Raw genomic sequence first — 17,752 nt, 5'->3', positions numbered from 1 at the left:
ATCATTGTTGTGTCTCCTGGTGGCAGCGTTCCTCCCTCTGGAACTAGGAACTGTAGGCCAGCAGAACATAATGTCATGGGAATAGGAAGCACAAATTTTGCTTGTACATCACTAGGGGTGATGGTGAGTGGTACTACTTCCACTTCCACCCCTTGATTCCTGGACCCATGAATCCTGGCTATAGAAGAAACAGTAACATATATTGGATGCTGATTCAGAGCATACACAGCCTTCTGGAGAACTTTGCCCAGCCCTGCAAAGTATTGTCACCTAGTTGGCATTGTAATTGTGGCCTCAAAAGGCCATTCCACCGTTCTATCATACAGCTACTTCAGGATGATGGGGAACATGGTAAGACTAGTGAATTCCATGAGCACAAGCCTACTGCCACACTTCTTTAGCTGTAAAGTGAGTGCCTTGGTCAGAGGCAATGCTGTGTGAAATACCATGATGGTGGATAAGGCATTCCATGAGTCCATGGATGGTAGTCTTGGCAAAAGCATTGCATGCAGGATAGGCAAACCCATATCCAGAGTAAATGTTTATTTCAGTGAAGACAAATCTCTGCCCTTTCCATGATGGAAGAGGTCCAATATAATCAACCTGCCACCAGGCAACTGGCTGATCACCCTGAGGAATGGTGCCATATTGAGGGCTTAGTGTTGGTCTCTGCTGCTGGCAAATTGGGCACTCAGCAGTGGCTGTAGCCAGATGAGCCTTGGTGAGTGGAAGTCCATGTTGCTGAGCCCATGTGTAACTTCCATCCTGGCCAACATGGCCATTTTGTTCAAGGGCATATTGGATGATGACAGGGTGGCTGGGAAAAGAGGCTGAGTGGTGTTCACAAAACCGGCCATCCTATCCACTTGATCATTAATATCCTCATCTGCTGAGGTCACCCATTAGTGAGCACTCACATGGCATACAAATATCTTCACGGTTTTTGACCACTCAGAGAGGCTCATCCACATACCTCTTCCCTAAATTTATCACCAATTTTCCAATTATGTTTCTTCCAAGTCCCTGACCATCCAGCTAAACCATTGGCTACAGCCCATGAATCAGTATATAATCACGCATCTGACCACGTCTCCTTCCATGCAAAGTGCACAACCAGGTGCACTGCTCGAAGTTCTGCCCACTGGAAAGATTTTCCTTCACCACTGTCTTTTAGGGATGTCCTAGAAAGGGACTGTAGTGCTGCAGCTGTCCACTTTTGGGTGGTGCCTGCATATCATGCCAAACCATCTGTGAACCAGGCCCTAGTCTTCTCTTCCTCTATCAACTAATCATAGGAAACTCCTCATGAGGCCATCAGTGCAGGCTGGGGGAGAGAAGGCAGGGTGGCAGCAGTGGAGACTATGGGCACTTGAGCCACTTCCTCATGTCACTTATTTGTGCTTTTAGGACCTGCTCAAGCCTGATCACATATACTACTTCCATTTGATGATGGAATGCTGCTGTGCATAACCCACTTTAGGTTAGATGGGTCAGAAAGCACCCAGTTCATCATAGGCAGTTCAAGTAACATGGTGACTTGATGACCCAGATTCACATGTTCAGTTTCCACCAAAGCCCAGTAACAGGCCAAGAGCTGTCTCTCAAAAGGAGAGTAGTTATCTGCAGAAGATGGCAGAGCCTTACTCCAAAATCCCAGAGAGGCCTCCACTGTGATTTACCTATGGGGGCCTGCAAAAGACTCCAAACAGCTTCCATATCTGCCACTGACACCTCAAGCACCATTGGATATTCTGGGTTATATGGTCCAAGTGGCCGATCAGCTTGCACAGTGGCCTGGACCTGATATAGAGCCTTCTGTTCTGGACCCTACTAAAAACTGGAAGCCTTTCAGGTCACTCAGTAAATAAGCCAGAGTAACACACCCAAATGAGAAATGTGTTGCCTCCAAAATTCAAATAGGCCCAATATGTGTTGTGCCTCTTTGTTGGTTGTAGGAGGGGCGAAATGCAGCAACTTATCCTTTACCTTAGAAGGAATATCTCGACAGGCCCCACAGCACTGGACCCTTAGAAATTTTAATGAGGTCCCTAAATTTTAGTCAGATTTATTTCTCATCCTCTGACACAGAAATGTCTCCCCAATAAGTCCAGTGTGTTTGCTACTTCTTGCTCACTGGATCCAATCAGGATAATGCAATCAATGTAATGGATGAGTGTGATATCTTACAGAAGTGAAAAGCAATTAAGGTATCTTTGAATAAGATTATGACACAAAGCTGGAGAGTTGATATACCCCTGAGGTAGGACAGTAAAGGTATATTGCTGGGTCTTGCCAGCTGAAGGCCAATTTCTTCTGGTGGACCTTATCGATAGGAATGGAAAAAAAAGCATTTGCCAAGTCAATGACTGCATACCAGGTATCAGGAGATGTGTTAATTTGCTCAAGCAATGAAACCACACCTGGTACAGCAGCTGCAATAAGAGTCACCATTTGGTTAAGCCTATTATAATCCACTGTCATACTCCATAATCTGTCTGTCTCCTGCACAGGCCAAATCGGAGAGTTGAACGGAGATGTAGAGGAAATCATCCCCCCTGCATTCTGGCACTGGGGAAATGACCACAGGAGGAGTCCAGAGACCCAGTGGACCCACTGTAAGTGGGACATCAGCTAAAACTCCATTAATTACCAGACCTCCATAAGTCCCTACTTTAACTGGAGGACCACAATGAGGTTTTGGGCCTGCTGGAATCAACGTCAGCTCAGAGCCAGTGTCCATTAGTCCCTGAAATGTCTGATCATTTCCCTTTCCCCATTGCAGTTACCCTGGTAAAAGGCTGATGGTCTCCTTGAGGAAGGATGAGAGAAAGATTCACTGCATAAATTGTCAGTAATGTAGTGGCGTCCTTTGTCAAGGGGACCCAGACTCCCCTTCATTCAAGTGGTTCTGGGTCTGTAAACTGGCTCAAGTCTGGAAATCTGTTGAGGAGCCGTGATTCTCTGTTTTTATAATTCAAATTTGTCTTTTGTCCATTCGGCCTAGAAGTTTTCTGCTTGTATAAATTAAGTAGGAATGAAGTAGGCTTCCTTTCAATTTTATTTCTAGAAACACCGTGATTAGCCAATGCCAGAGCTCTACATGAGTCAGACTATTCTGATTTCCACTTTGCCTCTGCTGTCCATCATGTAACTACACCCACCTTGCCTTTGGTGGTTGAGTGCTGCCACTTGGCCCCTGCCACCTCAGAATCCAATTATTCCCGTTGTATTTAAATTTCCTAGTTGAGTAACTGCTGTTCCCACCATTAGGTCTGACATACAGAGAAGAGCAATTACAGGGCTCTTCAAAGATGCAGGTGCTGCCCTCACAAATCTGTTTCACAAGGCATTGGTCAAGGGTATATCTTCTGTACCCTCCCAGCTGATCTAAAGTGACAAATCCAGTCCACCATCCCAATCTCCCTAAGCCCTTGGATCCCTTCCTCTACATTAAACCAAGAGAGACCAGGCATTTCCAGCTCACTCACAGTGGGCCATCTTTTAATCCATATTTCAGCTAACCAAGCAAATAAACTACAAGAACCTTTTTTTACTCCTTGATCTGCAACATTAAATGCAGAGTCCCTACTTAGTGGGCCCAAATCAATAAATTCAGCCTGATCTAACTCTATGTTCCTTCCACCATTATCCCATACCCTTAATATCCATTCCTATGCCTGTTCTCCAGATTGGTGTTCATATAAATTAGAGAACTCAGTTCTTTTCGAATGTATCATACTGCTCTTTCTCTATAGGAGATAAGAGTCTCAGGACAATCTTTGCAGATTTGAGGCTCAGTATCTGCTTCTGAAGCTAGAGACAGAATTGCTGACTTCATCGTTTTCTCTCATCACTTCGTCCACTGAACTTAGAAGCAACCAACCAGGTTCATTATGTTCCTTGGTTCTCCACATATGATCAAAGGTATTATGTATAGTCACTCAGCTCCTTGCCTCCTACAAGGGGTGAATCAAGAGTGTCAAATGCATTTATTTTGCAGAACTCTCTAAACAGCTCATGCCAAGTACTATCTGTGTACTCCATATTATCAGAAGTACAGTCCTTAGCATTTTTGGGTCTAATCATATTAAGCGGTCAACTCCAGAAACCCCAAAACCAATGAAAGAACTCCATCCTTAATATTCTGTACCTCTAGAACCACTCCTGGTACCAAAATCTGTATTAGTCAGGGTTCTCTAAAGGAACAGAATAGGAGATATATATATATAATATATATATTATATACATAATATAAATATATAATTTATATATATAATATAAATATAAATATATATAATACGTATTATATATTATATAATACGTATTATATATAATATATAATACGTATTATATATTATATAATATATAATATGTATTATATATATTTATATTTTATATATTATATATAATATATATTTTATATATAAAATATATAAATTATATATATATTTTATATATAAAATATATAAATTATATATATATAATATATAAAATATATAAATTATATATATATTTTATATATAAAATATATAAAATATATATACATAAATTATATCTATAAATTATACATATATAAATTATATATATATAAATTATATATATATAAATTATATATATATCTCTCTCTCTCTCCTATTCTGTTCCTTTAGAGAACCCTGTCTAATACAGATTTTGGTACCAGGAGTGGTTCTAGAGGGACAGAATATTAAGAATATTAAGGATAAATTATATATATAATTTATATATATATAAATTATATATATATTTATATATATATTTTATATATATATAAATTATATATATAAATTATATATATATAATTTCATATATATATATATATATATATAAATTTTAACTTACATGATCACAAGGTCCCACAATAGGCTGTCTGCAAGCTGAGGATCAAGCATCAAGGAGAGCCATTCTGAGTACCAAAACTGAAGAACTTGGAGTCTGGTGTTGGAGGGCAGGAAGCATCCAGCATTGGGGAAAGATGTAGTCTGGGAGGCTAGGCCAGTCTCTCTTTCTCACGTTTTTCTGCCTGCTTTATATTTGCTGGTAGCTGATTAGATTGTGTCCACCATATTAAGAGTGGATCTGCCTTCCCCAGCCCACTGACTCAAACGTTAATCTCTTTTGGCAGCATCCTCATAGACACATCCAGGATCAATACTTTGTATCTTTCAATCCAAGTTGACACTCAGTATTAACCATCATAATAAGAATTAACCAAAAATTAGAGCCAAACTGAAGGAGATACAGACATGAAAAACCATTCAACAGATCAACAAATCCAGGATCTGGTTTTTGAAAAAATTAATAAAATAAATAAACCACTAGCTATACTAATAAGAAAAGAAAGAAGATTCAAATAAACGCTGTCAGAAATGACAAGGGTGATATTACCACTGACCCCACAGAAATACAAACCATCAGAGAATACTATAAACACTTCTATGCAAATACATTGGAAAATCTAGAAGAAATGGATACATTCCTTGGCACATACACCTTCCCAAGACTGAACCAGGAAGAAATTGAATCCCTAAACAGACCAATAATGAGCTCTGAAATTAAGGCAGTATTAAGTAGCCTACCAATTAAAAAAAGACCAGTACCACATGGAATCACAGCTGAATTCTACCCAATGTATGAAGAAGAGCTGGTAGCATTTCTACTGAAACTATTCCAAAAAAATTGAAAAGGAGAGACTTCTTACTAACTCATTCTATGAGGCAAGCATAATCCTGATACCGAAAACTGACAGAGAGACAACAAAGAAGAAAACTTCAGGCCAATATCCTTCATGAAAATCCATGCAAAAATCCTCAACACAATACTGGCAAACTGAATCCAACAGCGCAACAAAAAACGTACCCACTACAATTAAATAGGCTTATTCCCTGTCATGCAAGTTTGGTTCAACACATGCAAATCAATAAATGTGACTCATTATATAAACAGAAATAAAGACAAATACCACATGATTATCTCAATAGATGCAGAAACATCTTTTGATAAAATTCAACATTCATGTTAAAAACTCTCAATAAGCTAGGTATTGAAGAAACACACCTCTAAATGATAAGAGCCATATATGACAAATCCACAGCCAACATCATACTGAATGGGCAAAAGCTGGAAGCATTTCCATTGAAAACTGGCACAACACAAGGATGTCCTCTCTCCCTACTCCTAGTCAACATAGTATTGGAAGTCCTGGCCAGGACAATCAGTCATGAGAAAGAAATAAAGCACATCCAAATAGTATGAATAGAGGTAAAACTACCACTTTTTGCAGACAACATGATCCTATATCTACAAAACCCCATAGTCTCAGCCCAAAAGCTTTTTAAGCTGATTAGCACCTTCAGAAAAGTCTCAGGATACAAAATCAATTTGCCAAAATCACTTACATTGCTATACACCAGTAAAAGTCCAGCCAAGAGCCACATCAGAAATGAACTCCCATTCACAATTGCCACATAAATAAAAACCTAGGATTAGAGCTAACTAGGAAGGTGAAAGATTTCTACAAGGAGAGCTACAAGCTACTGGTCAAAGAAATCAAAGATGACACAAACAAATAGAAAAACATTCCATGCTCATATAATCAATATTGTTAAAATGGCCAACTGCCCAGAACAGTTTACAGATTAATGCTATTACTCTTAAACTTCCATTGAAATTCTTCACAGAACTAGAAGATACTATTTTAAAATTCATATGTAACCAAAAAAGAGCCCAAATACCCAAGGCAATACTAAGGAAAAATAACAAAGCTGGAGGCATCATGCTACCCACCTTCAAACTATATTACAGGGCTACAGTAACCAAAACAATATGGTACTTGTACAAACGCAGACACATTAGACCAATGAAACAGAACGAGGAACCCAGAAATAAGACTACACACTGATCTTTGACAAACCTGACCAAAACAAGCAACGGGGAAACAATTCCCTTTTCAATCAATGATATTGCAATAACTGACTCGCCATATGTACAAAACTGAAATTTTACCCCTTCTTTACACCAGAAACAAAGATCAAATCAAGATGAATTAAAGACTCAAATGTAAAACCAAAACTATAAAAATCCTGGAAGACAATCTACGTAGTACCATTCAGGACATAGGCTCAGGCAAAGATTTCATGATGAAGACACCAAAAGGAATTGCAACAAAAGTAAGAAATGACAAATGGGATCTAATTAAACTAAAGAGCTTTTGCACACAGCAAGAAAAGAAAAACTATAAATGGAGTAAACAGACAAACTACTAAATGGGAGAAAATTTTTGCAAACTATACATCTGACAAACATCTAATATCCAGCATCTATAAGGAACTTAAGTTTCTGACGAAAAAAAAAAAAAAACCCAATTAAAAAGTGGGCAATGGACATGAACAGTTTCCAATGGGGAAAATTGATGGAGACATCAATCACATGAAAAAAGCTCAATATCACTGAATATTAGAGAAATGCAAATCAAAACCACAATGGGATACCTTCTCACACCAGTCAGAATGGCTACTATTAAAAAGTTAACAACAACAACAAAAAAACAACGCTGGCCAGGTTGTAGAGAGAAAGGATCACTTATACACTGTTGTTTGGAGTGTAAATTAGTTCACTCATTGTGGAAGACAGTATGGCAATTCCTCAAAGAGCTAAAGACAGAAATACTATTTGACCCAGCAATCCCATTCCTGGGTATATACCCAAAGGTGTAAAAATCATTCTGTTATAAGGACACATGCACACATATGTTCATTGCAGCACTGTTCACAATAGCAAAGACATGGAATCAACCTAAATGCTCATCAATAATAAACTGGATAAAGAAAATGTGGTACATATACATCATGGAATATTTGCAACCATAAAAAAGAACAGGATCATGCCCTTTGTAGGGAAATGGATGGAGATGGAGGCTATTATCCTTAGCAAACTAATGCAGGAACAGAAAACTAAATATGTGTTTTCACTTATAAGTGGGAGCTAAATAATAAGAACACATGGATACACAGAGGGGAACAACATATACTGGGGCCTATTGGATGGTGGAGGGTAGAAGGGTGAGAAGAGAGGGATCAGGAAAAATAACTAACAGGTACTAGGCTTAATACCTGGGTGATGAAATAATCTATACGACAATCCTCCATGACACAAGTTTATCTATGTAACAAACCTGCACATGTAACCCTGAACTTAAAATAAAAGATAAAAAAAAAATAGGAGAAAGGGGCCACATACCAAAAAATGCAGGTGGCCTCTAGAAGCTGGAAAAGGCAAGGAAATACATTCCGTATAGATGCTCCAGAAGCGCAATCCTGTTGGTTTTAGTCCAGTGAAGGCCATTTTCAATTTCTGGCTTTCAGAATTCTAAGAAAGACTGTGCTATATTAAGCCACTAAGTTTGTAGTATTTTGTTACAGCACAATAGAAAATAATACAGATATAGCCTCCTTTTCTGGTCCCTCTTTTCTTAATATTGGAACGTTTCAATAATCTATTCTTAATTTTTCTTCCCTTCTCTTCCCTTTTCTCTCCTCTCTTCTATCCTCCCATTCCCTTCCCTCCTCTTCTTCATTTTCATTCACTCTCTCGATGATCTCTTTCAGGAGCATGGCTGTGGGAAGTATCTAAATGTTAATGACTTCTAAATCCCTATTTTCTGGCAGAATGCCACTCCTGCTCTTGAAATTAATATCTCCACCTGGGTGTAATGCTCATCATAAAAATCACCACTTTTAAAAATGTTTAACCTCCTGCCATACACAGTCTTCCCCGTGTCCATTAATGGTATCTTTATTCTTTTAGTTCCTTGATGCAAAAAATTTGTAGTCATCTATGAACTTTTCCTTTTCTCACATCCCACATGCAACCTGTCAATAAATCCTGTTGGCTCTACCCTCAAAATATTTCTAAAATCACACTGTTCTCAACCAACATTGAAACAATTTTTCCCCTATTATCAGATTTCCTGGATTTTTGCAAAAGTCTTCTACACTGATCTTCATGGCAATCCCTTTTTAATCTGTAGTTTAATTTCAATATTGTTGCCAGAGTGATTACTAAAACAAGCCTCCAAATGGCTTTCTCTTGCTTTCTATAAAGGCCCATACCGACATGATGATGTACACACACCTATGTATCTACCTCCCCATTGTTTCTCAGATGTCATCTTCTTCTACTTTCATATTTGCTTTTATTAATTACAGGAAAAGGAGCCCTCTTGCTTTTCCATTCTTTCTGGAGAAATGGTGCTAGAAAAGAACACTCTGCTGAGATTGCCCTTCTGTCAAGCATCTATGGGACTTACTCCTTGACCTCCATTAAGTCTTTTTCCAAATACCCGCTCTTTCAATGAGGCCCTTCCTTACCTTCACAGTATAAATCATAATGTTCTCAACCTGTCACTTCCTATCTAATCTACTTTTTCTACTTTATTTTCCTTGATAGCTGTTATCCCCATCACACATTTTTTATAGTTTATGTGTGTGTTTGCTTCTTGTCTACTGCTATCCACTAGAATGTAACCTTCATTAGGCTTTAGATTTATCTGTTCAATTTCCTGCTATTTATTCAATGTCAAGAACAGTGTCTGGCACATAGTAGGGGCTTGATAAGTAATATTGCTCATATTTAAATGAATACATTTTCTCTGTATAGCCTTCCAATCACAAATATACTGAGAATAAGATGAAGCATTATGTCTTCTTATAGATCAAGTTTCTACATCTTTCAGTAATAGATATATGTTCTTTCATACATTTTTCATTCAAAAAGTGTTTATTCAATATTCATTGTTGTCAGTTTCCTCTGACAGGTATCATGAGAAATGCAACAAAGAATAAGGCTCAGTTTGAATTTTGAAAGATTATTCTCAAGTAGCAAGTTAAGAAAATGACAAAGTGACGACAATACAGGGAAGACTGTGGTAAGAACCATAATAGAAGCAAAAATGTGAGGAAACTTTTTAGGTTCAGAATAATTTGTTGAAAAAACTTTAATCATAAAAATTGTTCAAAAAATTAACATTGAACTCCTGTCTGAGTTACTGTAGAATTGGTGTCTAAATTAAGGGTTATGTTTACTCTCTACTTCTTTCCAAGGACAGTCTCATGGATAATATATTAATTACTATTAGCTCCAGGAAAATTAGATTGCTCATGACCTTAAACATACACAAGGCATGCCAATTTATTTATATTTAGCCATGATATAGATTAATCTTATTCCCTATAGTAAGGCAAGATGTGTCAAACACTATACAACATAATTACATTGTTACGTGGGTCTAAAAGCACTTTTCTTTCCCCCAACAGATTAAATCACTTTCACATAATATTTTCTGATGTTCCCTTAAGATAGACAGAGGCTGCTCACATCACAGATTTATCTTAGACTCACCAGGGCCAAAAATAATACTGCTTACTTAGGCATCCCTCTTGTAAATATTCATCATCATGCCACAAGTTAAATCCAGGGACAGAAAGTACAGGGACCGGGACCAATCCATCACTTTTACTCAAAGAAGCATATATCCTGAGTACTGCAAGTAGCAGCATTTTGTTTAGATATAGAGGTTGGCATTAGTATTATTGAAGCTCTCAGGATTATTGGAAGCATAATTTAACATGGTTTATGTAGCTTTCTTTTATAGTTTTTATGTGCCAAACTTCTAAATATCACATAAATATATGGATAATAGAAAAACATGCATTAAGTTAATAGTGAGAGTCTATAATTGCCAGTAAAAGCAAATCAGTTAGATTAAACGGTTACAACATAGTCATACAGAAAATTAATTCCAACAGTGATAATCATTATTATCTGAAATTCATCATCAGGAGAGAGTCATGTTGGAATATTAACAAAAAACTCTGCATATGTTCAAATGCACAGTCTTCCCTATTTTCACTCGCATTACCCTAGTCCACTCTTAATGTGCTTCATCTTGCAGAGTGAAAGAGGTAATTGTCATAATTCCCATTAGTTAAGTGCACAAAGTAGAAAAATATTATCTTCTATTAAGCAGTATATAGTGGAAGCTGCACTGGGTTAGGAATATGACTCAGGTGTTTGTCCCATTTCTTTTATTTATTAGCTGTAAGATCTCTGGCAAATCATTAAACTTGATAGAGTTTTCATTTCCTTGAACAGAAAATAATAAATATATCTTTCCTGTCCACCTTAAAAGATTGCAAAAATTCAATGAAATCTGATATTTAAAATTTGTTTTTACAGTCATAAAACTATTGAGATGTGAAGCATCTTTTATTGCATCATTCTAAACTTTACTATTACTTGCCATTACTTTTCATATTAATGCAGTGTATCTTAAAGGCTGCTGCCAAAACCGACTTGGCAAATAGCTCTGATTCAGGGTCATATCTGAACACCCTCAATGAAATGCTGGTAGCGTAATAGTTACCGCAGTTACTTCTTCCTCATATTGACCCTTCATTAAAAATGACACCTTAATTCTGACTTTTAATACTTGAATTTCTGTTGTACTTTCTCTAATCCTCTTCTTGGAGATTTCATATACGTCCATATCTTACACTATCAAATCTTACAGGGCAGCATTATAATCACCAACCTTTGACCTATGCAAAGCAAAATTCATTATTTTCCACTAATTTTGCAATTTCTTTTTTGCTCAACATTATGAAATAATTTTGGCATCTCTTTCTCTACCACCTCTTCTACTTGATCGATCTCGTACACCCCTTATCGTATTCAGGTCTTACTCCTACAGTGGTACACGTTGGCAAGCACACTGGGATTACCTCCATCAGTAAAATATATTGTCCAATTATAAATATGTGGCTTTACTTGCCTGTCTATTGGACTCTTCTTAACTAAAGAGAACTTTGTTTCTCCTGATGTTAGCACAAGTCTTGGTACAAGGTATCTACTCAGACGCCTGTTGAATTAGTGCACAAATGACTTGTTTCCTTCTAGTTTCTTTTTTTTTATAACTCATAAATTTATCCATCTTTCTTGTTTTGTGTTTTGATTAAATCTTAGTTTTGCAGCCAAATTTTAGTTTAAATCTAGTGCAACTGACAAATTCATTTTCCCCCTCAACCTTGCACTTTCTTTTTTCTTCTAGAAACAGAACATCATGGAAGCTTTTTCACAATCTCTTTTCCTCAGAGCTGGATAGAGTGTGCTTTGCTTGTGTTGGGGGAAAGCAGAAAGTATCTATGTCAGATGATTTTTTCAATGTTAGAGAGTAAAGTCTGAATCAAATCTAGGTCTTCTGAAACACACTCTAAAGTTCCATTCATTTGTCCACACTATGTTTATTTTTAAATAAATTGTTTCAAGGTACCATTACACAAAATGAAATGCACACAACTTAGGTAAACAATTTTGTGAGCTTTGACAATTTTGTACACCCATGTAATCACCCTGATTCAATATATAGAATGTTTTTATTACCCCATAGTTTCTTTCACAACTTTGCAGTCAGTTCTACCCTCATTTTTGCCCCCAAGCAACCTGTGATCTATAGACAGACCCTTACCTTCTACTCAGGTACAAGTGGGAAATTTCAAGAAACCTAGGTTCTTACAGTGTTTTACCAGCACTCTCTACTGAGAAAACTTGACACTGTACACACTTCAAAGGAAAACCATTTAACAGCATCCAGTTGTTTATCATAGAGCATACATTGAAGGGTGCATTCAGAGCTGAGAAGTAATACATGGAATAAATGGCATACATGATATGTCTTTATAAGAAGCTGACAAATTATATGAGAGATCAAGTTTGAAACACATTGCATTCAACACTTACGATGACAATTCCTATAATTCTAGCTATTCTCATGGCTCTGTAGTAGTACCTCATTGTGTTTATAATTTGGATTTCTCTGATGTCTAATAATGCTAAACATCTTTTCATATTTCTCTGGCCACTTGTCTATCTTATTTTGTTAGCTGTCTGCTCAAGTATTTTGCTCAATTTTTTAATCGGCTGTTTGTCTTATGCTTGAGTTTTAAGAATTATTTAGATATTCTGGATAGACCAAAAGTATTAGGCATAAATGTGCTTATTGAGTTTCAAAATCATTAAGGTTTTATCAACCACTTCTCAGAGAAAAAATTATGTGTATTTTATATATTTGTGTATATATAAGTACATAAACATATATACACACACACACACCCCCATATATTTTGCCCAAGATGCAGAACCTGATTAATATGTATTTGCAGGAAATTAGAAAGCATGTGCCAAAGTGGATGTTGATATGCTGGACTGAGCTGAAGGAACGGCTGAGACATACAGGGCTGGTGTGGGGAGATTTTAATCATATGGAGCACTCATGTGTTACATAGGATTAAATATATATGCAATAACACTTGCAGCCAAACCTAAAAGTCAACTGGGATCACTACTAGAAATCTGAAAATAAAAATTACTTACAGCAAAAGAAATTCAAAGTTTTTGATATAGTACTGAAGAAGGGATCAGAAAACTCAGAAAAGTGGGACTATTGAGATGGATTTTTTTTTTGTAAGCACTAAGAATGCACCACCTGAACATGTTGCTCAGCAAGACCTTTCACTAGGTCAATAAGAAATTAACTGATGAAGAAGACAACAGAATCTTTGAGAAGTTTGGTGGTAGCTATCCTTTGCAGGACAAGGTTTACAGTAGGAGATGCTTCTGTGCAACCAGGCTCCTTAATATAAACCGGAGATGAGGAGATCCCAGAATGCCAGAAGCTAGATGTCAACACTTAATCCATATATGCAGGGTAGATGTGATCAACATAAAAGGCAGCAAGTTTGTAGTGATAATAAAGATGCCTCAACACACAGGCATATGTTGAAGACCTATTAATGTTCTTCAGGAAGACAGACATGTAAGATGTTGCTAATCTTGCAAAAAAATCAATTTTTGGCAAGCAGAAAACTATCATCAAAAGCTACAATAAAAATTGTTCTCCTTCACTGAGTTTCAATACCTAACTCTATTCACTGACCCAGAATTCCTTGAGAAGGGAACTGTCCTGCTAATGTAACATGTTAAAAAAAATGCCTACAATTTTCCTTAAAGGGACCTGAGCCAATTTCAATGGCACCTATGCCCTAGAGAATGGAAAATATTTTGACTTTTCAAGACAGGACATACATGGACACAGGAAGGGGAACATCACACTTCGGGGACTGTTGTGGGTTGGGGGGAGGGGGGAGGGATAGCATTGGGAGATATACCTAATGCTAGATGACGAGTTGGTGGGTGCAGCGCACCAGCATGGCACATGTATACATATGTAACTTACCTGCACATTGGGCACATGTACCATAAAACCTGAAGTATAATAATAATAATAATAATAATAATAATAATAATAAAGGAAAAAAAAAGACAGGACATATAAGGTCTCAACCAAGATTAATACTATGGAATGCAATATTCCATCATTTCTGATTAGAATGGGGCTAATAGAGGTCAGATGATAAATGATTTTTTTTGGCCAAAATGTATAACAAAGTGTTTCCAGTGGATTCATAGACCCAGCCTGCAGTGAGTTGTCTGCTCTCCAGATGTATAATGTGCAGATATACTTGGTAACTTGGAAAATCCTTATTTAGGTTTCATGACCTGTGAAGTAAGATGCAACATTATAAGAAGGACCAACTATAAGTACCCCTTGGTTCTGGAATAATGTCACCTGTTCTGCAACAGAACACTATTCAATGTTTGAAACTCTGACAACAAATTACACTGTGACTGAAGCTGCCCATCGTGAGGTGGCTACAATCAGTTCCCCCAAACAGGAAATCAGGCACAACTAAAACCATTTTATTTGAATGGCACATTTAAATTACCAACAGAGCAGGTTCAAACAGCATGAATTAAAAGGTGACCCAAATAGCCATGTTACTATATGTCTCACCAAAACCTCTTCCTCAACTCATACCTGTGGTCTCATGTAATGACCTGTTCAACAGTCTTAATGAATAAGAAATAATTTGAACTCAGTTCACAAATGTGATGGTGCTATCTATAAGAAGACTGCATTCATTACTGTACCATTCCATTGTATTAGTACCTGGGCAAAAATGACATTAGTGTAAAGAAATATGGTAAGCAGAGCATGAAGCAATATACCCATTCAATTCATATATAGAGAGAAATACCTCATGTACAAATGTGCATGGACTTCTGAGCAGCGAAAACCACCTTGTCTGGTTGGTGAGGAGCTAGACCGATCTAGAGGATAAAAGACAAGAACATGTGGGTAAGAATTACGTGGCTGGAATAATGAAATTGAACAGAAATCATACAAATAGTCTTGTCTAGCATTAATGTCCTCAGAGAGCACCCACTTCAGAGGGAATTCCCCAAAGCTAGATAGATAGAATCATTGGTTCTGTGGATGCCAGTTAGCCTCTCTTCTTGGCCATACAAGTGTTGGCTCAATAGGGCAATGAACATATATGTCATTGTAGCAGAGGGGAATCTACACATTAGTTTAACAGCCTGAGTTCCATCTTATCAAGGCTGACCTAGCTATTGTTGCTGCCAGCATTTGAAACAAAGATTGAGCCCTAGACGTGGCACAATTTGAGAAGACTTGTTAACTACTTGAAGATGTGACTCATCAGATCCCTTCCAACATGGAGGGTGTAGCAATTCACTCTCACTCAGAAGTGCTACTTACTGCAAAATGAGTTTTCCTTCCATTAGCAGCACTAACATGTGGCTTTTTATAATAATTCATCTGTTGATATGTTATCCCATGCAATGCTGCCTCAGCCCAAAGGACAATTTCACAGCAAAGAAAATATTTCAATAGGCCCAAGTATTTGATCGTATACTTTATATTTAAGAAACAGGACTAATGATATGCCACAATGGTCTGTTAAAGTTCATTTAGGGTGTCAGCTTGAAGACAGCAATGTTTCAGAGTTAGGGTTTTATTCTTCAAGGCATGTTAAATATGCTGAAATACCAGCTAATGTGTGGTACTATGTTCTCAATAGCCAGGATTCATAGGTTTTTAAATTAAGAGGTAAAAGTTAGAGTGGCCTTCTCTAGTAGTTGCTGTTGGTATACGTAATGAAGAGACTGAATTCATTTTTTAATGTTTCATTCTTGTTAAAAGTTGTTTTGCCCAGAAATGCCTGGAAGGCTATGCTCTATTCTTGGACTGTCCCCTCACCAATGACTGAATGAAATGGGGTTCAGAAGTCCAGCCTCATTTCTTCCAAGTGAGACAATTTTATGGTACCATGGAGTTCCTTATGGAGTCAGGCTAAGGCTAGACTTAAGCTAAACACACATCTTTGCCTAGCTTCCTTCTTTGACATACTCTCATTCCTTTACATATTCTGCATTAAGAGCAAACATTCCAGAAATCTATCGCATGATATTCTCATCTCAGGCTCTGCTTATTCGGGCTCTGAACTAAAACAGTAACACAAAGGATCCTAAGAAACAAACTCTAAGAACAGGATCCTAGAGTTGACTCACTCTCTGGCCATATAAAAATGAGGACCCCATTACTGGTGAAAGGTAAAATTCTGATGATCCTTGGCATGACAAAGTACAGTTGCTAAAATGTTCACATTTAGTGAACTGGAAGGGGATGCACAGTTTGATGCTATAGCTCAGGCACTTGAGAAGCAGAGGAGGTTAAAGGCTGTGCCTACTGCTGAGCATCATAAATGCTTTCCATAGAGAAACTACCTGACTCAGATGAACTGTTGTCCTATATAATATTCTTTGATAACATTTGAAGAGATTCTTATTTCCTGGAACCAGATGGCAGGATGAGCTGAATTTGGGGTGCATAATTAATTGCAAGAATGGCTGAATTAACAGGAGGCTAGGTTTTCAGCCAGTGTTTGCCCTGATATTAAAATTGATTTAAATGAGTAGTCTCAAGAACACTGAAAGCTCTGATTACACTAAATTTCCTGGGTTTTCAGAAGTTTCCTGCTCTCTTTGTTAGATGATAGTAGCCCCTGTTTTGATTGAAGACTAGACAGGTACCTTACAGGCAATGCTTTTCTCCCTTATAATCGACATCTCTCTCTTCTATTGGCCACTATCAAACTGGCTAACAGTGCACTGGTTACTAACTTATCTGATATCAGTGACACAGAACATCTATTTATGCAATAAGTTATATAAACTGGATTTATTATTTATAGATAGGCAACAAGAAACAATGGAAGCATAAGATTCTTGTGAGCTGGTCCCCCAGGCTCAGGTAAACTGCCCAGGGTGTCCCTACTCTGTATACTCTACTTGCAACACTACTGAGGAATTCCAAAATGCATCCCACCCGGGTTATTTACCTCAGGGGAAACAAGACATGCTGGGTGAATGCACTGAAGGACATGCTGTTTCTAAGAGAGCGGAAAACAGCCCTGGGCTCTTCTGTCTAGTCCCTCCCCAATCTCAGGATGTGGTATTCCCAGCATAGTCTAGTTATTCTTGAAAACTACGAGCAAGAAACAGAAGAGAACTGTGTCAGTCCAAGTATTAAGCCACCTGGAAAACTGTCCTGTAGCCACCAAATAAATAAATTGAGTCAAATCCAAGCAAGTCCCAAGAAAGAAGCACCAAAGTTGCTAAGGGAGGAGAATAATTATATTCCACAAGTCATGCCAGGTTATGGTTAACAACTACTGGGGAAAAAATGGGAGTGTGCCTACAAATAGATCCTGAGGGTGCTGCAGAAGGGAGATTTTTTAGTGTGGGAGAACTCTCC

The 17,752-nt window shown here is 37.5% G+C and overlaps 1 long non-coding RNA gene across 1 annotated transcript in view; it reads right to left on the bottom strand.

The window, feature by feature from the left end:
• LOC134762124 (uncharacterized) overlaps nt 1–17,752 on the bottom strand; it is a 357,387-nt gene that overhangs the window by 109,219 nt on the left and 230,416 nt on the right. Inside the window, exon 2 of the long non-coding RNA XR_010141788.1 lies at nt 15,171–15,243. This is a non-coding gene — a long non-coding RNA (uncharacterized LOC134762124). The remainder of the gene's footprint in view (nt 1–15,170; nt 15,244–17,752) is intronic.

Source organism: Pongo abelii, chromosome 9 (genome assembly GCF_028885655.2).
Source record: "Pongo abelii isolate AG06213 chromosome 9, NHGRI_mPonAbe1-v2.0_pri, whole genome shotgun sequence".
Taxonomy (NCBI): domain Eukaryota; kingdom Metazoa; phylum Chordata; class Mammalia; order Primates; family Hominidae; genus Pongo; species Pongo abelii.
The sequence above is the reverse complement of the archived record's forward strand: the minus strand, read 5'-3'. Positions and strand labels throughout refer to the sequence as shown.